The 25388-nt window shown below is 38.3% G+C and overlaps 1 protein-coding gene across 5 annotated transcripts in view; it reads left to right on the top strand.

Annotated features, from left to right (window-relative positions):
• Positions 1 to 25388, top strand: part of ASH1L (ASH1 like histone lysine methyltransferase) — a 214134-nt gene that overhangs the window by 118892 nt on the left and 69854 nt on the right. The window lies entirely within an intron of this gene.

The following is a 25388-nucleotide window of genomic DNA, read 5'->3' as shown; positions in this document are numbered from 1 at the left end:
AAATGCTAAAAGCAGCATCTGCCCTCTTATTTGGTAACAAATATGTGAGGAAATTATTATTTGTCTATCCTTTTCATTTTCACCCAAGAAAGACATTCCAAAATGTAGTAAATGCCAAATTTTTTCTTTAAAAGTTTGATGTGTATGAAAAACATTGTTTCTGTGATCAACTATTATTACATTATAATTTGTATACTCCCTTGACATTTACCAAGATCTTTTACATAGTTTTTATTTGTCATTTATATTTAAGTACATCTAAGTGATAGTCCTAAACTCTTAGAGATTAAAATCACAACAGTCTTTACAAATATGTTCTACTATGTTTTCCAGTAGAACAGTGTTTTAACTCCTCCAATACAGTTTTTCTTACCTTTCAGTATGATTTTGGTCCTATTTTCCCTGTGGTTATTTGGTGCTAAAGAAATTTATTCTTATTTAAACATTAATCTAAATAAGTTTTTTGCTTTTTTGTGGGTTTTTTTTTTCGGTACGTGGGCCTCTCACTGCCATGGCCTCTCCCGTTGCGGAGCACAGGCTCCGGACGCGCAGGCTCAGCGGCCATGGCTCATGGGCCCAGCCGCTCCGCAGCATGTGGGATCCTCCCGGACCGGGGCACGAACCCGTGTCCCCTGCATTGGCAGACGGACTCCCAACCACTGCGCCACCAGGGAAGCCCTCTAAATAAGTTTTTACTACCAAAGTAAATTAATTTATTGCAAAAACTTGTTTTAATATTTTCCCAAAGCATATCATGTATTTATTATTTATTTTTATGCATGGTGGGTGATAACCTAAAGAAGATTGCAAGATTTTACAGAAGTATTATATACCTTTCACCCAGGTTCATCAAATGTTGATTTCTGCCACATTTCTTTCTCTACTTCCCTTTCTGCCTGCTCTCTTTCTCTTATACACACAGAGACATTTTTTTTCTCAGTTTTTTGATAAAAAGTTATAGACATTTTAACCAGTGACTCAGAAATATTTTAGCATGTATTTCCTATGAACCAGGACATTTTCTTCAGGATCTTAACATCACTACAATACTATTATCTAATACACAGTTAATAATCAAATTTCACTAATTGTGTCAGTTATGCCCTTTATAACATTTTTTTTCTGCATTGATTCAGGATCCAATATATAATTATGCATTACATTTAGTTGCCATGTCTCTTTATTCTCCTTTAATTTGGAACACTTCTCCAGCCTTTGTCTTTCATCATATTGACATTTCTTTATGAGTACAGAGGAGTTGTTTCATAGAAGGTTCTAAAATTTGAGTTTGATGTTTCTTCATGAATAGATTAAGGTTGTCAGGAATACCACAAAAGTAATGTTTTCTTCTCAGTGAATCAAATCAGGAAGCACATGATATCATGTGTAATTGATGATATTAACTGTGATCATTCAGTCACTGTGATGTCAACCACAACAGCGTTCAAATATGCAATATAATGTCATTAATTATAGTCACCATACTGTATGTTACATCTACAGGAATTATTTATTTTATAACTAGAAGTTTGTACTTTTTGACCACCTTAACCATTTCATCCCTCCCCACCCCCCTACTTCTGGCAACCATCAAATCTATTCTCTGTGTCAATGAGTTTGATGTTTTTATTTTGGTCTTTTTTTTTTTTAATAGAATCCACATATAAGTGAGATCATAAGGTGTTTGTCTTTCTCTATCTGACTTATTTATTTAGCATCATGCCCTCAAGGTCCATCTGTATTGTCTCAATGACAGGATTTCCTCCTTTTCAATGGCTAAGTAATATTCCATTCATCTGTTTGTCTGTTTTTTGTGCCAATACCATACTGTTCTGATTACTTTAGCTTTGTAATACAGTTTGAAATCAGGAAGTGTGATGCCTTCAGCTTTGTTCTTCTTTCTCAAGATTGCTTTGCCTATTTGGGGTCTTCTGTGGTTCCATAAAAATTTTAGGATTGTTTGTTCTTTTTCTGTGAAAAACGCCATTGGGATTTTTTTTTATTATTGCATTGAATCTGTAGATTGCTTTGCGCAGTTATGGGTATTTTAACAATATTAATTCTTCCAGTCCATGAGCATGAAATATCTTCTCATTTATTTGTATTTTTTTCTATTTCTTTCAGCAGCATCTTATAGTTTTCAGCATACAGGTCTTTTACCTTTAAATTTATTCCTAGGTATTTTATTATTTTCAGTGCTATTACAAATGCAATGGTTTTCTTAATTTCTCTTTATTTATTTGGTTGCGCTGGGTCTTATTTGCAGCAGGTGGGCTTCTTAGTTGCGGCTCGTGGACTCCTTAGTTGTGGCTCACTGGCTTCTTAGTTGCAGCACACAGGCTCCTTAGTTGTGGCACACGAACTCTTAGTTACAGCATGCATGTGGGATCTAGTTACATGGCCAGGGATCGACCCCAGGCCCCCTGCATTGGGACCATGGAGTCTTAACCACTGCACCACCAAGGAAGTCCCTAATTTCTTTTTCTGATAGTTATTAATGTATAGATACACAACTGATTTTTGAATTTTGATTTTACTAAATTTGTTTATCAGTTCTAACAGTTTTTTGGTATAGTCTTTGGGGTTTTCTATGTATCATATCATATCATCTGCAAATAGAGACAGTTTCACTTCTTCCTTTTATATTGGATGCCTTTTATTTCTTTTTCTGTCTTTTATTTCTTTTTCTTGACTAATTGCTCTGCTTATAACCTCCAGTACTATGTTGAATAAAAACGGTGAGTGTGGGCATTCTTGTCTTGTTCCTGATCTTAGAGTAAAAGCTTTCATTCTTTCATCATTGTGTATGATGTTAGCTGTGGGCATGCCATAAGTGGCCTTTATTATGTTGAGGAACATTCCTTTACCCACTTTGTTGAGCTTTTTTTTTTTCTAATTTATTTATTTATTTTTTATTTTGGCTGCATCAGGTCATAGCTGTGGCACACAGGATCTCGGGATCTTTCATTGCGGCGCACGGGTTTCTGTCTAGTTGTGGCATGTGGGTTTTTCTCTCTGTAGTTGTGACGCACAGGCTCCGGGCTCTGTAGTTTGCAGCATGTGGTCTCTCTCATTGAGGTGCGCAAGCTCAGCATATGTGGCACGCAGGCTTAGTTGCCCCGTGGCATGTGGGATCTCAGTTCCCCGACCAGGGATGGAACCCATATCCCCTGCATTGGAAGGCGGATTCTTTACCACTGTACCACCAGGGAAGTCCCCTTGTTGAGCATTTTTATCATAAATGGATGTTGAATTTTGTCAAATGGTTTTTCTCCATTTAAAGAGATAATCATGGGATTTTCCTGGTGGCTCAGTGGTTAAGAATCTGCCTGCCAGTGCAGGGGACACGGGTTCGATCCCTGGTCTGGGAAGATCCCACATGCTGTGGAGCAACTAAGCCCATGTGCCACAACTACTGACCCTGCACTCTAGAGTCCACAAGCCACAACTACTGAACCCATGTGCTGCAGTTACTGAAACCCACATGCCTAGAGTCCGTGCTCCACAACAAGAGAAGCCACTGCAATGAGAAGCCCGTGCACTGCAACAAAGAGTAGCCCCCGCTCACTGCGACCAGAGAAAGCCCATGTGCAGCAACAAAGACCCAACACAGCCAAAAATAAATAAATAAATTGATTGATTTTTAAAAATTAAAAATAAAATTTAAAAATTAAGAGATAATCATATGATTTTTATCATTTATGTTGTTTTGGTATATCGCATTGATTTTGCAGATGTTAGACCATCCTTGCATCCCTGGAATAAATTCCACTTGATCATAAAGTACAATCCTTTTAATATATTGTTGAATTTAGTTTGCTAATGTTTTGTTGAGGATTGTTGCATGTGTTTTCATCAAGGTTATTAGCCTGTAATTTTTTTTCTTGTAGTGTCCTTATGTTATTTTGGTATCAGGGTGCTGCTGACCTCATAAAATGCGACAAGAAGTGTTTTCTTCTCTTCTATTTTTTGGAAGTGTTTGAGAAGGATTTATATTAATTCTTCTTTATTGTTTGGTAGAATTCACCAGTGAAGCCCTCTGCTCCTGGATTTTTGTTGTTGGGAGGTTTTGATTACTGATTCAATCTCCTTACTAGTTATCTGGCTGCTCAGATTTTCTATTTTTTTCACAATTCAGTCTTGGTAGGTTGTATGTTTCTAGGAATTCATCCATTTCTTCTAGGTTGTCCAGTTTATTGGCATATAATTGTTTGCAGTAGTATCTTATGATCTTTTGTGTTTCTGAGGTTATCAGTTATAATGTCTCCTCTTTCATTTCATTTTGTTTGAGTCTTCTCTTTTTCTGGGTTAGTCTAGCTAAAGCTTTGTCTATTTTGTTTATCTTTTCAAAAAAGCAGTTCTTAGTTTCATTGATCTTTTGTCTTTTTAGTCTCTATTTCATTTATTTCCACTCTGATCTTTGTTATTTCTTTCCTTCTTTGGCCTTAGTATGTTCCTTATCTGGTTCCACGAGTTATAAAGTTAGGTTGTTTATTTGAGATTTTTTTTGGTTTCTTAATTTATCGCTATGAACTTCCCTCTTAGAACTGCTTTTGTGGCATCCCATAAGTTTTGTTATGTTGCATTTTCATTTGTTTCAAGATTTGCTTTATATCTCTTTTTCTTCATTGACCCTTTGGTTGTTGAGTAGCATTGTTGTTTAATCTCCACATACTTGTGAATTTTCTAGTTTCCTTCTTGTAATTAACTTGTACTTTTATACTATTATGGTGGAAAAAATGGTTGATAAGACTTCAGTCTTCTTAAATTTATGAAGATTTTTTTTTGTGACCTAACATATGATCTGTCCTGGAGAATGTTCCACGCGCACTTGAGAATGATATGTATTTTGTTTCTTTGGGATGGAATATTTTGTATATATCTGTTAAGTCCACCTCAGTGTGTTTAATTAGAAGCCTACCCATTGAGGCCACAGCTACAAAGATAATAAGCTAATAAGCCTCTTTCATAGAAAGACTGGGCATTTCTGTCTGCTGCCTCTTCTCTGTGCCCTGAGGTGGGGGTGGGAGGTAGCTAGTTAAGAACTGTTTCAATGTTTGTTACAGTGCTATGGGGCCTGTGATCCTAAGCCCCGCTGCCCACCGGAGCCACGTGATCAAGGGATGTCCCCAGGTTGGCAGCTGCAAAAACCAGGGCTCCAGACATGTGCACAAGCTCCTTTGTAGGCAATACCATTGACCTGGAGTGAGGCAGATGGATAATACAAAGACCTGGAGGCTGGTAGGTGCAGAAGCTGGCATCTACCAGCCTCTGCAGTCTCTGGAGAATATCTTAGTCTGCCCCCCTAGATGTGTGTTATGTTAGATACCTGCCCCTCAGGTCAGAGATTTAAGATAATCAAATGGCCTCTTTCACAGAAAGACTGGGTATGTTTCAGCCACCTCCTTCTGCACTGTGTGCTGGGAGGTTAGCCACAGTGAATTCATGCAAGCCCTTTCAGAACTGTTTCTCAGTTTTCTGTATAGTCTTTTGGGTCTCGTGGACACAAGCCCCATTGGGGTTTAGAGCTAGATGTTTTGGAGGCCCATATCTCAGCTGGAGGTCTTAAAAGTTGGAGTACCAGATGTGGGGTTCAAAGCCTTTGCTCCTCAGGGAGAAGCTTGGAGTTGTGAGTGCCCTCCTGATTGTGGATTGCTGTTCCATGGATGAGGTTTGCGGTGAGACTGTGATCTCGGCCTCTCCTAACCATTTCAATGTGGTTTTTTTCTTGTTAGCCCAATGTGTACGAGTCACTCAGCTACTGTTAGGGTTCTTTCAGAGGAAATTGTTCTGCATGTAACTTGTGGGTTCACAGTGTCTCTGGGAGGAGGTGAGTTCAGGATCTTCCTTCATCTCCATCTTGAACCAGAAGCCTACATACTTTGTTTATTTGTTTGTTTGTTTATTGTTGAACCTTTGAAATTCCCATTTTTCTCCAGCTCTGTTAGCTGAAAGAGACTACAGTGATGTCCCACCAGTTGTGAGCACACTTAATGTATAGAGTTTGGTTACTTTTATTTATTTATTTTTAAACATTTATTTATTTTTTTAAATTTTTAATTTTTTGGCTGAGTTGGTCTTTGTTGCAGTGCGTGGGCTTCCCACTGAGGTGGCTTCTCCTGTTGCAGAGCATGGACTCTAGGTGTGCAGGCCTCAGTAGTTGCGGGCTCAGTAGTTGTGGCTTGTGGGCTCCAGAGTGCAGGCTCAGCAGTTGTGGAGCATGAGCTTAGTTGCTCCGCGACGTGTGGGATCTTGCCGAACCAGGGCTCAAACCCGTGTCCCCTGCATTAGCAGGAGGACTCTTAAAACACTGTGCCACCAGTGAAGTCCCTAGAGTTTGGTTTTTAAATACCGTTTCCCACTGAGAGGAACTAAAGCTCCTTGGAGAAATGGCTGATTCAGGGGTGGGTCAGGGAATGCACAAGATGAGCCTGAAACATCATGTTTATACCAATTTTGTTGCAAGTTAGTATGGAAAAAATGTTTGACTGAAATGAGAAATAGCCAAATTAACATGTATTCTGATTTTGTGACGTATACCATGCTACGTTTCTTTTCCTCCTTTAATCCAAGTGAAAGAATTTACAAGAACAATATTTTTTTCTTAAAGATCACCATAAGTCCAGCTACTTTTTTTCTTCCCAACAACTCTGTAACATAGCATTCATTGCCTTTTAGTTCATAGTTCTCATATATGAGTGATTAGTTCATAGTTTTCATATGTCAGTGACTATTAATATGGGTAGCTAAATTTGTGAATAGTATTATGACAAGCATAGCTTTTGATTTCTTAGCTCTCCAGTGTTTATATTTAGGAATTTGCAATAAATTTATCACGTTTAATCTTCGTCCATTTTGTCTTTAATGAAAAGTCTACTCAGTTTGACTTTGTTTTGTGTTTTAATGTTTTAGTAATATTATCTTTAGCTAATGTAACAAAGATTGTAGAATCATATTCAGAATTTTAGTGGATGTCTATTCACTGAAAATACAGTGCACGTTGCTAGGAAGGGCTTTCATTTCCTTTTGGAATTCCAGCTACACTGGAAGCTCCCTTTGTTACTAAAGTGACTTAAAACTTGAAGTGCATGTTCTAATCTGTGAGTTTGTTCCCAAGTTGTTTCTCAGCCATTTACTATGAACAATATCTACCTAATCCATTAGCATTTAGAACTTGTTCTATGAGTCATCTCTATAATCAACCCAGAACAACTACGACAAAACTAAGCTTAATGAAGCTTATCTCTGTTAAAGGAAGACTAGAGACAAATATATATATTTATATAATTCCACTAAAAGTTTTGCAAGCAAATCCAGGCTTTAAAAGAAGTATTCTTGTGCAATTACCATACTCTTTTGATGACTGTGGCTTTGTAGTATAGTCTGAAGTCAGGGAGCCTGATTTCTCTAGCTCTGTTATTCTTTCTCAAGATTGCTTTGGCTATTTGTGATCTTTTGTGTTTCCATACAAATTGTAAAACTTTTTGTTCTAATTCTGTGAAAAATGCCATTGGTAATTTGATAGAGATTGCATTGAATCTTGTAGATTGCTTTGGGTAGTGTAGTCATTTTCACAATATTGAGCCTTCCAATCCAAGAACATGGTCTATCTCTGTATCTGTTTGTGTCATCTTTTATTTCTTTCATCAGTATATTGTAGTTTTCTGAGTACAGGTCTTTTGCCTCCTTAGGTAGGTTTATTCCTAGGTATTTCATTCTTTTTTTTTTTTAATAAATTTATTTATTTATTTATTTATTTCTGGCTGCGTTAGGTCTTCGTTTTGCTGCACACCGGCTTTCTCTAGTTGCAGCTAGTGGGGGCTACTCTTCCTTGCGGTGTGTGGGCTTCTCATCACAGTGGCTTCTCTTGTTCTATGGAGCACAGCCTCTAGGCACATGGGCTTCAATAGTTGTGGCTCGCAGGCTCAGTAGTTGCGGCATGCGGGCTCTAGAACACATTCTCAGTAGTTGTGGCACACGGGCTTAGTTGTTCCACAGCATGTGAGATCATCTTGGACCAGGGCTCGAAGCCGTGTCCCCTGCGTTGGCAGGCAGATTCTTAACCACTGCGCCACCAGTAAAGTCCCTATTTTATTCTTTTTGATGCAATGGTAAATGGGATTGTTCCCTTGATTTCTCTTTCTAATCTTTTGTTGTTAGTGTATAGGAATGCAAGAGAAAGCAAGTGATTACACTGTTGGTGGGAATGTAAACTGGTACAGCCACTATGGAGAACACTATGGAGTTTCCTTTAAAAAGTAAAAATAGAACTGCCATATAATCCAGCAATCCCGCTCCTGGGCACATATCCAGTGAAAACCATAATTCAAAACAATACATGTGACAAAGAGAAACCAAGATGGCGGAGTAGAAGGATGTGCTCTCACTCCCTCTTGTGAGAACACCAGAATCACAACTAGCTGCTGGACAATCATCAACAGGAAGACACGGGAACTCACCAAAAAAGATACCCCACATCCAAAGACAAAGGAGAAGCCACAGTGAGACGGTAGGGGTGCAATTACAGTAAAATCAAATCCCATAGCTGCTGAGTGGGTGACTCACAGACTGGAGAACACTTATACCACAGAAGTCCACCCACTGGAGTGAAGGTTCTGAGTCCCACGTCAGGCTTCCCAACCTGGGGGTCCGGCAACGGGAGGAGGAATTCCTAAAGAATCAGACTTTTAAGCCTAGTGGGATTTGATTGCAGGACTTGACAGGACTGGGGGCAACAGAGACTCCACTCTTGAAGAGCACACACAAAGTAGTGTGTGCATCGGGACCCAGGGGAAGGAGCAGTGACCCCAGGGGAGACTGAACCAGACCTACCTGCTAGTGTTGGAGGGTCTCCTGCAGAGGCAGGGGTTGGCTCTGCCTCACCTTGGGGACAAGGGCACTGGCAGCAGAAGTTCTGGGAAGTACTTCTTGGCTTGAGCCCTCCCAGAGTCTGTCATTATCCCCACCAAAGAGCCCAGGTAGGCTCCAGTGTTGGGTTGCCTCAGGCCAAACAACCAACAGAGAGGGAGCCCAGCCCCACCCATCAGCAGTCAAGCAGATTAAAGTTTTACTGATCTCTGCCCACCAGAGCAACAGTCAGCTCCACCCACCACCAGTCCCTCCCATCAGGAAACTTACACAAGCCTCTTAGATAGCCTCATCCACCAGAGGGCAGACAGCAGAAGCAAGAAGAACTACAATCCTGCAGCCTGAGGAACAAAAACCACATTCACGAGAAGATAGACAAGATGAAAAGGCAGAGGGCTATGTACCAGATGAAGGAACAAGATAAAACCCCAGAAAAACAACTAAATGAAGTGGAGATGGGCAACCTTCCAGAAAAAGAATTCAGAATAATGATAGTGAAGATGATCCAGGACCTTGGAAAAAGAATGGAGAAGATGCAAGAAATGTTTAACAAAGACCTAGAAGAATTAAAGAACAAACAAACAGAGATGAACAATACAATAACTGAAACAAAAACTCCACTAGAAGGAATCAGTAGCAGAATAACTGAGGCAGAAGAACGGATAAGCGACCTGAAAGACAAAATGGTGGAATTTACTGCAGCAGAATAGAATAAAGAAAAAAATGAAAAGAAATGAGGACAGCCTAAGAGACCTCTGAGACAATATTAAACGCAACAACATTCGCATTATAGGGGTCACAGAAGGAGAAGAGAGAGAGAAAGGACCTGAGAAAATATTTGAAGAGATTATAGTCGAAAACTTCCCTAACATGGGAAAGGAAATAGCTACCCAAGTCCAGGAAGCACAGCGAGTCCCATATAGGATAAACCCAAGGAGAAACACGCCGAGACACATAGTAATCAAATTGGCGAAAATTAAAGACAAAGAAAGAAGCAAGGGAAAAATGACAAATAACATACAAGGGAACTCCCATAAGGTTAACAGCTGGTTTCTCAGCAGAAACTCTATAAGCCAGAAGGGAGTGGAATGATATTCTTAAAGTGATGAAAGGGAAGAACCTACAACCGAGATCACTCTACCCGGCAAGGATCTCATTCAGATTCGATGGAGAAATCAAAAGCTTTACAGACAAGCAAAAGCTAAGAGAATTCAGCACCACCAAACCAGCTCTACAACAAATGCTAAAGCAACTTCTCTAAGTGGGAAACACAAGAGAAGAAAAGGACCTACAAAAACAAACCCAAAACAATTAAGAAAATGGGAATAGGAACATACATATCGATAATGACCTTAAACGTGAATGGATTAAATGCTCCAACCAAAAGACACAGGCTTGCTGAATGGATACAAAAACAAGACCCATATATATTCTGTCTACAAGAGACCCACTTCAGACCTAGGGACACATACAGACTGAAAGTGAGGGGATGGAAAAAGATATTCCATGCAAATGGAAATCAAAAGAAAGCTGGAGTAGCAATGCTCATATCAGATAAAATAGACTTTAAAATAAAGAATGTTACAAGAGACAAGGAAGGACACTACATAATGATCAAGGGATCAGTCCAAGAAGAAGATACAACAATTATAAATATATATGCACCCAACATAGGAGCACCTCAATACATAAGGCACGGGCTAAGAGCTATAAAAGAGGAAATCAACAGTAACACAGTAATAGTGGAGGACTTTAACACCTCACTTACACCAATGGACAGATCATCCAGAAAGAAAATTATAAAGGAAACACAAGCTTTAAATGGCACAATAGACCACATAGATTTAATTGATATTTATAGTACATTCCATCCAAAAACAGCAGATTACACTTTGTTCTCAAGTGTGCATGGAAGATTCTCCAGGATAGATCACATCTTGGGTCACAAATCAAGCCTCAGTAAATTTAAGAAAATTGAAATCATATCAAGCATCTTTTCTGACCACAACACTATGAGATTAGAAATGAATTACAGGGAAAAAAACATAAAAAACAAACACATGGAGACTAAACAATACACTACTAAATAACCCAAGAGATCACTGAAGAAATCAAAGAGGAAATCAAAACATACCTAGAGACAAATGACAATGAAAGCACAACAATCCAAAACCTGTGGTATGCAGCAAGAGCAGTTCTAAGAGGGAAGTTTATAGCTATACAAACCTACCTTAAGAAACAAGAAAAATCTCAAATAAACAATCTAACCTTACACCTAAAGGAGCTAGAGAAAGAAGAACAGACAAAACCCAAAGTTAGCAGAAGGAAAGAAATCTTAAAGATCAGAGCAGAAATAAATGAAATAGAAACAAAGAAAACAATTGCAAAGATCAGTAAAACTAAAAGCTTGTTCTTTGAGAAGATAAACAAAATTGATAAACCACTAGCCAGACTCATCAAGAAAAAGAGGGAGAGGACTCAAATCAATAAAATTAGAAATTAAAAAGGAGAAGTTACAATAGACACCACAGAAATACAAAGCATCCTAAGAGACTACTTACTACAAGCAACTCTATGCCAATAAAATGGACAACATAGAAGAAATGGACAAATTCTTAGAAAGGTATAACCTTCCAAGACTGAACCAGGAAGAAATAGAAAATATGAACAGACCAAGTACAAGTAATGAAATTGAAGCTGTGATTAAAAATCTTCCAACAAACAAAAGTCCAGGACCAGATGGCTTCACAGGTGAATTCTATCAAACATTTAGAGAAGAGCTAACACCCATCCTTCTCAAACTCTTCCAAAAAATTGCAGAGGAAGGAACACTCCCAAACTCATTCTGTGAGACCACCATCACACTGATACCAAAACCAGACAAAGATACTACAAAAAAAGAAAATTGCAGACCAGATATCACTGATGAATATAGATGCAAAAATCCTCAACAAAATACTAGCAAACAGAATCCAACAACACATTAAAAGGATCATACCCCATGATCAAGTGGGATTTATCCCAGAGATGCAAGGATTCTTCAATATATGCAAATCAATCAGTGTTATACACCATGTTAACAAATTGAAGAATAAAAACCATATTATCATCTCAATAGATGCAGAAAAAGCTTTTGACAAAATTCAACACCCATTTATGATAAAAACTCTCCAGAAAGTTGGCATAGAGGGAACCTACCTCAACATGATAAAGACCATATATGACAAACCCACAGCAAACATCATTCTCAATGGTGAAAAACTGAAAGCATTTCCTCTAAGATCAGGAACAAGACAAGGATGTCCACTCTCACCACTATTACTCAACATAGGTTTGGAAGTCCTAGCCACGGCAATCAAAAAAGAAAAATAAATGAATACAAATTGGAAAAGAAGAAGGAAAACTGTCACTGTTTGCAGATGACATGATACTATACATAGAGAATCCTAAAAATTCCACCAGAAAACTACTAGAGCTAATCAATGAATTCGGTAAAGTTGCAGGATACAAATTAGTGCACAGAAATCTCTTGCATTCCTATACACTGATGATGAGAAATCTGAAAGAGAAATTAAGGAAAGACTCCCATTTATCATTGCAACAAAAGGAATAAAATACCTAGGAGTAAACCTACCTAGGGAGACAAAAGACCTGTATGCAGAAAACTATAAGACAACTGATGAAAGAAATTAAAGATGATACCAACAGACAGAGAGATATACCATGGTCTCGGATTGGAAGAATCAATATTGTGAAAATGACTATACTACCCAGAGCAATCTACAGATTCAGTGCAATCCCTATCAAATTACCAATGGCTTTTTTTACAGAGGTAGAACAAAAAATCTTAAAATTTTATGGAGACACAAAAGACCCCGAATAGCTAAAGCAGTCTTGAGGGAAAAAAACAGAGCTGGAGGAATCAGACTCCCTGACTTCAGACTATACTATAAAGCTACATTAATCAAGACAATATGGTACTGGCACAAAAGCAGAAACATAGATCAATGGAACAAGATAGAAAGCCCAGAGATAAACCCATGCACCTATGGTCAACTAATCTATGACAAAGGAGGCAAGGGTATACAATGGAGAAAAGACAGTTTCTTCAATAAGTGGTGCTGGGAAAACTGGACAGCTACATGTAAAAGAATGAAATTAGAACACTCCCTAACACCATGCACAAAAATAAATTCAAAATGGATTTGAGACCGAAACTTAAGACTGGATGCTGTAAAACTCTTAGAGGAAAACATAGGAAGAACATTCTTTGACATAAATCACAGCAAGATCTTTTTTGATCCACCTCCTAGAGTAATGGAAATAAAAATAAACAAATGGGACCCAATGAAACTTAAAAGCTTTTGCACAGCAAAGGAAACCATAAACAAGACGAAAATACAACCCTCAGAATGGGAGAAAATATTTGCAAACAAATGAACGGACAAACAATTGATCTCCAAAATATATAAACAGCTCATGCAGCTCAATATTAAAGAAACAAACAACCCAATCCAAAAATGGGCAGAAGACCTAAATAGACATTTCTCCAAAGAAGCCATACAGATGGCCAAGAAGCACATGAAAAGCTGCTCAACATCACTAATTATTAGAGAAATGCAAATCAAAACTACAATGAGATATCACCTCACACCGGTTAGAATGGGCATCATCAGAAAATTTACAAACAACAAATGCTGGAGAGGGTGTGGAAGAAAGGGAACCTTCTTGCACTGTTGGTAGGAATGTAAATTGATACAGCCATTATGGAGAACAGTATGGAGGTTCCTTAAAAAACTAAAAATAGAATTACCATATGATCCAGCAATCCCACTACTGGGCATATACCCAGAGAAAAACATAATTCAAAAAGACACATGCACCCCAGTGTTCACTGCAGCACTGTTTACAATAGCCAGGTCATGGAAGCAACCTAAATGCCCATCAACAGATGAATGGATAAAAAAGATGTGGTACATATACCCAATGGAATATTACTCAGCCATAAAAAGGAATGAAATTGGGTCATGTTTTGAGACGTAGATGGATCTAGAGACTGTCATACAGAGTGAAGTAATTCAGAAAGAGAAAAACAAATATCGTATATTAACGCATGTATGTGGCACCTAGAAAAATTGTACAGATGAACTGGTTTCCAGGGCAGAAGTTGAGACACATATGTAGAGAACAAACGTATGGACACCAAGGGCGGAAAGCCGCCGGGGGCGGGGCGTGTGATGAATTGTGCTATTGGGATTGACATGTATGCACTGATGTGTATAAAATTGATGACTGATAAGAACCTGCTGTATAAAAAAATAAAATAAAATTCAAAAAGTAAAAAAAAAAAAAAAGAAGATATATGCACCCCAGTGTGCACTGCAGCACTTTTTTACAACAGCCAGGACATGGAGCCAGCCTCAGTGTCCATCAACAGAGGAATGGATAAAGAAGATGTGGCACATATATACAATGGAATATTACTCAGCCATAAAAAAGAATGAAACAATGCCATTTACAGCAACATGGATAGACTTAGAGATTGTCATACTAAGTGAAGTAAGTTAGACAGAGGAAGACAGTATCATATGATATCACTTATATGTGAAATCTAAAAAAAGACTACAAGTGAACTTATCTGCAAAACAGAAATAGAGTTACAGATGTAGAAAATAAACTTATGGCTACCCGGTGGTAAGGGAGGAGGGGGATAAATTGGAAGATTGGGATTGACACGTACACACTACTATATATAAAATAGATAACTAATAAGGACCTACTGTATAGCACAGAGAACTCTACTCAATACTATGTAATGGCCTATATGGGAAAAGAATCTAAAAAAGATTGGATATGTGTGTATATATATATAACAGATTCACTTTGCTGTACACCTGAAACTAACGCAACATTGTAAGTCAACTATACCCCAATAAAATTTTTCTTTTTTAAGTATTCTTCATATGAAAAATGCAATAGGTTTTTCAGTGAAACCCATACATAAGAGTACCAATTATACAGTTGTCTGTTCTTGGTGGGAAAATCTAGCAGTTTTCTCACATGATTATCATATTCACAGAGATCATAACATTACATCTCCTCAGACATCAGCATTGCAAAAATTGGGGAATAGTTGTTATAGATTCAATAACTTATCCAAAATGGCTCTTGTGCAAGGTATCAGTTTTACTTTCGCAGTTCCTCTTTGTAGTTAAGTCTCCACTCTAAGGTGGAGATTTTACCACATAAATTTTTTAAAATTTTATAGAAATACAAACATTTGATTTACACAGTTGTGTTAATTTCTGCTGTACGCAAAGTGACTCAGTTATATATATACTTTTTCATATTCTTTTCCATTATGGCTTATCACAGTGTATTAAATATTGTCCCCTGTGCTATACAGTAGGACCTTGTTGTTTATCCATCCTATATATACTAGTTTGCATCTGCTAATCCCAAACTCTCAATCCTTCCCTCCCCAACCCCCACCTCCTTGGCAACCACAAGGGTGTTCTGTATGTCTGTGAGTCTGTTTGTGTTACTTAGATATGTTCATTTGTGTTGTATTTTAGATTCCACATATAAGTTATTATCATGTTGTATTTGTCTTTCTCCTTCTGACTTACTCACTTAGTATGATAATCTCTAGTTGCATCCATGTTGCTGCAAATGGCATTATTTCATTCTTTTTTATGGCTGAGTAGTGTAGTATTTCATAGTGTGTAGATAGATAGGTAGATAGATAGATAGATATACACACACACACACCATATCATCTTTATCCTTTCATCTGTCAGTGGACATTTAGTTTGTGGACCTTTAGGTTGTTTCCATGTCTTGGCTATTGTCAATGGTGCTGCTATGAACATAGCAGGTGCATGTATCTTTTTGGATTATAGTTTTGTATGGATACATGCCTAGGAGTGGGATTGCTAGATCATGTGGCAACTCTGTTTTTAGTTTTTTAAGGAACTGCCATACTGTTTTCCATAATAGCTGCACCAGTTTACCTTCCCACCAACAGTGTAAGAGGGTTCCCTTTTCACCACACCCTCCCCAACATTTATTGTTTGTAGACTTTTTATTTATGGCCATTCTGACTGGTGTGAGGTGGTACCTCATTGTAGTTTTGATTTGCATTTCTCCAATAATTAGCAATGATAAGCATCTTTTATCTGCCTATTGGCCATCTGTATATCTTCTTTGGAAAAATGTCTATTTGGGTCTTCTGCCCGTTTTTCGTTTGAGTTGTTTGGTTTTTTGTTACTGCGTTGTATGAGCTGTTTGTATATTTTGGAAATTCTTGTATCCTTCCACCTTGCTGAATTCGTTTACCAGTTTTAGTAGTTTTTGTGTGGAACCTCTAGGGTTTTCTTTTTTTTTTTAATATAAATTTATTTATTTATTTATTGGCTGCTTTGAGTCTTCATTGCTGTGTGCGGGCTTTCTCTAGTTGCGGCAAGCAGGGGCTACTCTTTGTTGCAGTGCATGAGCTTCTCATTGTGGTAGCTTCTCTTGCTGCGGAGCATGGGCTCTAGGCACGCAGGCTTTAATAGATGTGGCACACTGGCTCAGTAGTTGTGGCTCATAGGTTCTAGAGCGCAGGCTCAGTAGTTGTGGCACATGGGCATAGTTGCTCCACAGCATTTGGGATCTTCCCGGACCAGGGCTCAAATCCATGTCCCCCGCATTGGCAGGCGGATTCTTAACCACTGCACCACCAGGGAAGTCCTAGGATTTTCTGTATATAGTATCATGTCATCTGCATCTAAGGACAATTTTACCAATTTGAATACCTTTTATTTCTTTTTCTTGTCTGATTGCTGTGGCTAAGACTTCCAATACTATGTTAAGAGAAGTGGTAAGAGTGGGCATCCTTGTCTTGTTACACATTTTAGTGGGAAGCTTTCAGCTTTTCACTGTTGAGTATTATATTGACTCTGGGATTGTCATAAATAGCTTTTATTATGTTGATATATTCCCTCTGTACCCAGTTTGGTAAGAGTTTTTATCATGAATGGGTGTTGAACTTTATTGAATGCTTTTTCTGCATCTATTGAGCTGATCATGTGGTTTTTATCTTTTCTTTTTGTTGATGTGGTGTATCACATTGATTGATTTGAGTATGTTGAACCATTCTCGTGACTCTGGAATGAATCCAACTTGGTTATGGTGTATATCTCTTACCACATACATTTGTTCAGTGATTTCTGATTAAGTATCATTAATTTGATGTAAAATAAGGCCAGTTTTATTTACATATATTGATATATACAGTATATTATTAATTAATATACAAAAATCTCCTTGTAATATGATTATAGCAACTAGAGCAACATGCTTCTAAGGGTTCAGAATCAGCTACTGGTTGGAAACCTTTATAAAAGTTTTAATTTACTTTTCTGTCAGAAGTATTTTATTGCCCTTATCAACTCATCTACAAAGATGAGGAACCAAAAGCCTTCCAACTCTCTGTCAAATTTCACATGGGAGACCTATAACTGTAGGAAAATCCTATTTTATTTTATTTCGTTTTTTTATTTCTTTTTATTTATTTTTTTTATTTACTTTTTGTGGTACGCGGGCCTCCCACTGTTGTGGCCTCTCCCGTTGCGGAGCACAGGCTCCGGACGCGCAGGCTCAGCGGCCATGGCTCACAGGCCCAGCTACTCCGCAGCATGTGGGATCTTCCCGGACCGGGGCACGAACCCGTGTCCCCTGCATCAGCAGGCGGACTCTCAACCACTGCGCCACCAGGGAAGCCCCATTTTGTTTCATTTTATTTGGCTGCGCTGAGTCTTCGTTGCGGGGCTTGGACTTGTCTAGTTTTGGCACCCGGGCTGTCTAGTTGTGGCCTGCAGACTCCAGAGCGCACGGACTCGGTAGTTGTGGTGCACGGGCTCTCTAGGTGTGGCGCGCCGGCTTAGTTGCCCCGCGGCATGTGGGATCTTAGTTCCCTGACCAAGGATCAGACCCGTGTCTCCTGAATTGGAATGCGGATTCTTAACCACTGGACCACCAGGGAAGTCCCTGTAGGAAAATCCTGTTACTTTAAAACCCCCATATTTGTCAGTGTTCCCGACCTGCCAAGAGTGACATTTCTTACTCCCTTTAAATTATGGGATTCCATAAGCCATAGAATAAATAGCAGACCAGTTTCCTGAGAGGACTGTATAGGTATCATTTATGCTTATGAAGTGTACATCTTGTCCTTATTAGTGATCTTGTCATATGAAATTAAATAAGATTCTTCATGGTTACAAATTTGTTTTATCCAATTATATATCATACTGAACCTACATAATTTAACTACATGGTCATAAAAAGTATAGAAACTGTTAGGTAATAGAAAATTTATTTGTTGGTCTCTGCCCCCAGTTTCTGATACAGGACTCCTAAAATCCTTATAATTTCCTAAGGGATAGGAAAATTTAGGAGCGTCTCTTGTTCTAATATTTGTCTTTGACTCTATCCCTGAAACAGGGCTCCCAAAACCCTTGTAAATTCCTAAGTGATAAGAGCACTATGAGCATCTTTTTTTTTCTAAAAGGCATCTCTGGGTGGGCTCCTGGATGGCCCTTGGTCATCAGAAAGTCCAAGCCATGATTAGAAGTTGGAATTTTCAGCCCTATCCTGCCATCCTCCAGAAAAGGGAGAGGGCCTGGAAATTTGAGCTAATAATTGATCATGCCTATGTTAGAAAGCCTCTATAAAATCCCAGTAGTACAGAATTCAGAGATCTTCCAGGTTGGTGAACAATTGGAGGTACAAGGAGAGTGACACACCCAGAGAGGTAATGGAGACTCTACACCTCTTCCCACATACTTTGCCTATGCATCTCTTCCATCTGGATGTTCACCTGTATCTTTTATCATAATCTTTAATAAGCTGGTAAACGTAAGTAAGTGTTTCCCTGAGTTCTGTGACTGGTGAACAGCTATAGCAAATTAATCAGACCTGAGAGAGGGGGTAATGGGGACCTCCAATTTGTAGGACATAAGTTGTGGATAAACTGGGGACTTACTATTTTCAGTTGACATCTGAGGTAGAGTGGAGACAGACTTGTGAGACTGAGCCCTTAACCTGTGGGATCTGACAGTGTCTCCAGGTAGGTAGTGTTAGACTTGAGTTAAATTTTAGGACACCTAGCTGGTGTGAAGAGAATTGGTTGACGTAGTGAAAAACTTCCGCACATTTTATTACCAAAGGTGTCAGAAGTCAAGTGTTCTGTGTAAAAGTAAGGTGATACACAGGAAAGAAACTCACAGTAGGGAAGAACTGGGTGTTTTGCACATAGGAAGGAAAATGGGTTTTTCTAAATAGGAGCATAAAAAGCAGTTTACATTATATGTACACAGGCATACCTCAGAGACACTGCAGGTTCAATACCAGACCACTGCAATAAAGTGAATATTGCAAGAAAGGGAGTCACACGGAGGTCTTCGTTTCCCAGCGCATGTGAAAGATATATTTACACTATACTGTAGTCTATTAAGTGTGCAATAGCATTATGTCTGAAAAAACAATGTACATGCCTTAATTAAAAAACACTTGATTGCCAAAAAGTGCTAACCGTCATCTGAGTCTTCAGCGAGTTGTAATCTTTTTGCTGATAGAGGGCCTTGCCTCGACGTTGATGGCTGCTGACTGATCAGGGTGGTGGTTGCTGAAGGCTGGGGTGGGCTGAGGCAGTTTCTCAAGACAAGGCAGCAGTGCAGTTTGCTGCATCTTTGACTCTTCCTTTCATGAATGATTTCTCTGCAGCATGCAGTACTTATTTTTTTTCTCTCATGCAGTGCTCTTTGACAGCATTTTACCCACAGAACTTCTTTCAAAATTGGGTCAATCCTCTCAAACTCTGTCACTGCCTTAGCAACTAAGTTTATGTAATATTGTAAATCTTTTGTTGCCATTTCAACAAAATCTTCACAGTGTCTTCACCAGGAGTAGATTCCATCTCAAGAAGCCACTTTCTTTGCTCATCCATACGAAGCAACTCCTCATCCGTGAAAATTTTACCACGAGAGTGCAGGAGTTCAGTCTCACCTTCAGGCTCCCATTTCTAGTTCTCTTGCTATTTCCACCACATCTGCAGTTACTTCCTACACTGAAGTCTTGAACCCCTCAAAGTCACCCATGAGGGCTGGAAACGACTTCCAAACTCCTGTTAATGTTGATATTTTGACCTCCTCCCGTGAACCACAAATGTTCTTAATGGCATCTAGAATCTTTTCCAGAAGGTTTTCAATTTCCTTTGCCCAGATCCATCAGAGGAATCATTATCTGTGGCAGCTGTAGCCTTATGAAATGTATTTCTTAAATAATAAGACTTGAATGTGGAAATTACTCCTTGATCCATGGGCTGCAGAGTGGATGTTATGCTAGCAGGCATGAAAACAACATTAATCTCGTTGTACATCTCCATCAGAGCTCTTGGGTGACCAGGTGCATTGTCAATGAACAGTAATGTTTTGAAAGGAATCTTTTTTCCTGAGCAGTAGGTCTCAACAGTGGGCTTTGTCAACAGATGTGCTGTCGTCCAGGCTTTGTTGTTCCATTTGAAAGAGCAGAGGCAGAGTAGATTTAGCATAATTCGAAAGGACCCTAGGATTTTTGGAATGGTAAATGAGCACTGGCTTCAACTTAAAGTCACTGGCTGCATTAGCCTCTAACAAGAGAGAGTCAGCCTGTCCTTTGAACCTTTGAGCCAGGCACTGACTTCTCTCTACATATGAAGTCCTAGATAGCATCTACATTGAAAATCTGTTGTTTAGTGTAGCCACCTTCATTAATGATCTTAGCTAGATCTTCTGGATAACTTGCTGTAGCTTGTACATCAGCACTCGCTGCTTCGCCTTGTACTTCGATGTTAAACCTCATGAAGCAACCTCTGCTAGCTTCAAATTTTTCTTCTGCAACTTCTTCACATCTCTCAGCCTTCATAGAACTGAAGAGAGTTAGGGCCTTGCTCTGGATTAGACTTTGGCTTATGGGAATGTTGTGGCTGGTTTGACCTTCTATCCAGACCACTCAGACTTTCTCCATGTCAGCAATAGGGCTGTTTTACTTTCTTATCATTTGTGTGTTCACTGGAGTAGCACTCTTAATTTCCTTCAAGAACTTTTCCTTTTCATTCTCAGCTTGGCTAACTGGCGCAAGAGGTCTAGCTTTCGGCCTGTCTTGGCTTAAGGCGTTGCCTTCCTCACTAAGCTTAATCATTTCTAGCTTTTGATTTAAAGTGAGAGATGTGCGACTCTTCCTTTCACTTCAACTCTTAGAGGCCACTGTAGGGTTATTAGTTGGCCGAATTTCAGTATTGCTGTGTCTCAGGGGATAGGGAGGCCTGAGGAAAGGGAGAGAGACGGGTTTGGGGTGGGGGCGTGGGAGACGGGGGTGGGTGGGGATTGGCTAGCTGGTAGAGCAGTCAGAGCACATACAGCATTTATTAAGTTCACCGTCTTATATGGGCATGGTTTGAGCCTCCCCAAAACAATTACAAGAGTAACATCAGTGATCACTGATCATAGATCACCATAACAAATATAATAATAAAGAAAAAGTTTGAAATATTGTGAGAATTACCAAAATGTGACACAGAGACAAGAAGTGAGAGAATGCCCTTGGAAAAATGGCACTGTAGACTTGCTCCAAGCAGGGTTGCCACAAAACTTTCAATTTATAATTAAAAAAAACACAGTACCTGCAAAGTGCAGTAAAATAAGGTAAGATGTGACTGTATATATAATATTGTGAACAGTTTTTTAGGTTAGACCAATCAGCATGTATCTTCTTTTTTAAACAGAAATTTTATTAAGTTCTCCTGTAGGCTTATAATTTATATTAAGAACATTTACAGGATTTTTTTTTCTTAATTTAAGGCTTTGGAACAGTATACCAGTTAAAAAGTATTTAATTTCAGTGTGTACAGTGATCACCTAATAACTTCAGGGTTATATAGAAAGATTAAGAAGAAAGAAAAGGTCTTTATTATACACTCATTAAAATATATTTACTACAGTTAAATCAATTTTATAGTCCTAGGTAATTCTTATTTTGCTGATCTTGAGTTAAACTGTCTGCTTTCACAAAATCATTTGTTTCCTGGCTAAAAATTTCCTGGAAATTCTAGCTCTGTCCCTTTTTACAGTCTAACAAGTATCTGTTTAAGGTGATGCTATCAGTTATAACGTACAGGGAAATCTGTACCCATAATCTTATTGCCACTAGTATCATTAGTCAAAAATAACTGAGATTGTCATTTACTGAGGGGTTTTTGATACTTCTTCCAGCAGTCTTAGTCATAAAGATTTAACCAAAAATTTCTCAGAGAATGAAAACATTATAGAAAGGTAAGACACTGACAATTCTCCATACTCTTCTAATGCATCCAGTAAAATATATGTTATGATTGTCACTAACTGACAAGGATTTCAAACCTAGGGAAAAAAAAAAAAGTTCTTGATAAAGAGGATAAAGTTTTTGACAGTTACTGTTCCAATCAAGTATAGGAACATTAGTGTACTTTTCTCCAGTCTTAAAAGTACACAGTGAGACTTCCTTGGTGACACAGCGGTTAAGAATCCGCCTGCCAGTGCAGGGGACACGGGTTCGATCCTTGCTCCGAGAAGATCCCATATGCCACGGAGCAACTAAGCCCGTGTGCCACAACTACTGAGCCTGCGCTCTAGGGCCCGCGAGCCACAAGTACTGAGCCGATGTGCCATAACTACTGAAGCCCACGCGCCTAGAGCCCGTGCTCCACAACAAGAGAAGCCACCACAGTGAGAAGCCCACGCACTGCACGGAAGAGTAGCCCCTGCTTGCCACAACTAGAGAAAAGCCCATGCACAGCAGCAAAGACCCAATGCAGCCAAAAATAAATAATTTTTTTAAAAAAACAGCATTCACTTTATTAAAAAATAAAAAAATGTCAGGGACTTCCCTGGTGGTCCAGTGGTTAAGACTCTGCACTGCCACTGCAGGGGGCGAAGGTTGTATCCGTGGTCAGGGAAGTTCTGCAAGCCACACAGTGTGGCAAAAAAATAAATTTAAAAAAAGCAAGTGTGGGAATAAGTCCTTGGTGTGACTTACCAGCTGTCTGGGAAACTTCTAAGATAGTTTGAGTATAAAAGACATCTTAATAGTTTTATTAATTTGAGTTTTGGGCCTAGATTAGAGTTGACAAGGTTTGAAAATAAGATGATAAATACCTAAAGCCAAGAAATGACTGTAGACAATATTTAAGATAAACATAATAGCATTAATTGCATAATACCAATTAATGATTATTAGGAACACTAACTTTTTGTATTTTTCCTTAATCATATATTTTTCTCCCATATGATGGTGGATTTGCCTGTTTTAATTAGATATCCTCTTATCCAAATGATAAATTATTAAAACTAATAATCTACCGAAGAGAGAGAAAGTTGGCCACAAATACTGAATTGGTTACATTTATAAATAGAACATTGTGAAAGGCAAACTAACTTCTTTTGACAATAAAGGCAAAAGAGTTTTTTTCATTTACACACTTAAACATAGCACTAGTAGTCTCATTTTTGCAACTTCAGCCATAGGCTAGAGTAAACACCTGTCACAGCAAATTTTTTTTTTTTTTTTTTTTTTTTTTTTTTACTGTCCAGCCTACTGTAAGTTACGGCAGTTTTGTATCTGAAATGACTACTCTTCATTCCTACAAGTATAAAAATTTTCTCCTGTGATTTGAACTGATGGTGGCACACAAATGAATACCACAGAAAATGCCAGGAATGTTCAGAATCTACAAGACAAACTGACAGAGACAACCGAATTCTCTCTCTTAATATACCACTCCTCAGAGCTCACACAGAATGGAGTATTTAAAACAATGAGAGAGCTTTCCATGTTGTTGTAACCAACAGGGAAATAAATGGTTATGTCTAAATTAGAACCAAAGTCAGACTTGGCTAAGAACTAGGAAAACAGTTTCTCACATGATTATCATATCCATAATGATGTCATGCGTCTTAGGTATCAGCATTGCAAAATCAAGGATAAATTTGAGTTTTTTAGGGAATCAGTTGGTAATTGATAGGATATATTCAAGGTTTCATTTATTTGAGGGCGTAAAACTATGCAGGTGACCCTGAATTTTTTTGTGATTTTGCATGTCTGTTCACTTCAGGGTGCCAGATATTTTCTTTCGCGACTACTGCCCCCTATATGCTTGCTTACCCTGTTGGCACCAGGGTAAAATACCAGTTTTGCTTCCATTCCTTTGTTAGCTAAATGAAAACTTTTATGTTATTTCTTTAAGTAGTTTGGATATGTCTTGAATCAAGGTGTAGACCAAATTTTCTTTCATGCTGAGTGCTTGGTTCTAGACACAGTTGTTTTCTTGATCTATTTGACTTTGATGATGAAGAAATATAGTTTTTAGTTGGTTAAAAAATTCATCTTTGTGTTCACAATCATTTTTGAGGGCCACGTTTTTAAAATGAGAAAAGTGGTCTTTAGATATAAGTAGAACAGTCTAGCATCTTTCCTTTCCTTCTTTGTAACTGTCCCCCAAACTACTTACCACTGCCTTTAAACTTTTACATGACTTAGTTTCTAACTTTACCTGGACTGCTTCAGCCTCCTTTCATTTCTTCTAATTCTCCAATCTCATTTAAACTTTCGTCTTATACCAGCTATTTCCTCTGCCTGATCTTCCTCCATTTCCCAGATCCTCTCCTGAGTATCAGTAACATTTACATTTTAGCTTAATGTCACTTCCTTAGAAAAGCCTTCCCAAATTACTTGTTATTCATCACATTTTAATTATTTGCCTAGCATTTATTATTTTCTGGGTTGGTTTTTTTTTTCATTTTCTTAGTTTTTCTTATTTCCTTATTGTATATCTACCCAAGTAAACTATCTTTTTCCCCACTGTTTCTTAGTACTTGGAACAGGGCCTGGACTTAATGAGTGCTCAGTAATTGTTGAATAAATAAATGAATGATCCACTAGAAAGAACCAGTCTTCAAATAAGAACTAAAGATTCTATAAATAACTTCTTTGGGTCTCAATTTTCTCATCTGCAAAGTGTGTATTAACATACCTACTTGTTACAAGATATAATAGACTAGACTTGTTTTTTGAAAGGCAGTATGTCATAATTCATGAAAGAAATATATCCACCTTGCTTTATTTACTGGAACTTTAAGCCAAAATAAAATCAGAGTCGACTGAATGAGGCTCTCCTCTTTCTCATTTCCTTTTTCCTCCATTTTTTTCCCTTCCTTTCATGTATCTGTGAAATCTCTTCAGGTTTTGATCTCATAACAAACATTAGGAACGCAGACCCAGTAAGATGAGTGGAAGAGGTAAAAGCTGATGGGACATGGTGGATTAAAATAAAAAGAATAGTAAATGAATAGGAGTTTAGCAAGAAACTAAGATTTTCATCTTGAATCTCCTTGCCAGCTACAAAAATTAAAGCAAGTCAGTTAGCTTTGTAGAGCATCAGTTTTCAAATCTGTAAACTAGAGTTA

The sequence above is a fragment of the Stenella coeruleoalba genome (assembly GCF_951394435.1).
Source record: "Stenella coeruleoalba genome assembly, chromosome: 1".
NCBI lineage: Eukaryota > Metazoa > Chordata > Mammalia > Artiodactyla > Delphinidae > Stenella > Stenella coeruleoalba.
The sequence above is the reverse complement of the archived record's forward strand: the minus strand, read 5'-3'. Positions and strand labels throughout refer to the sequence as shown.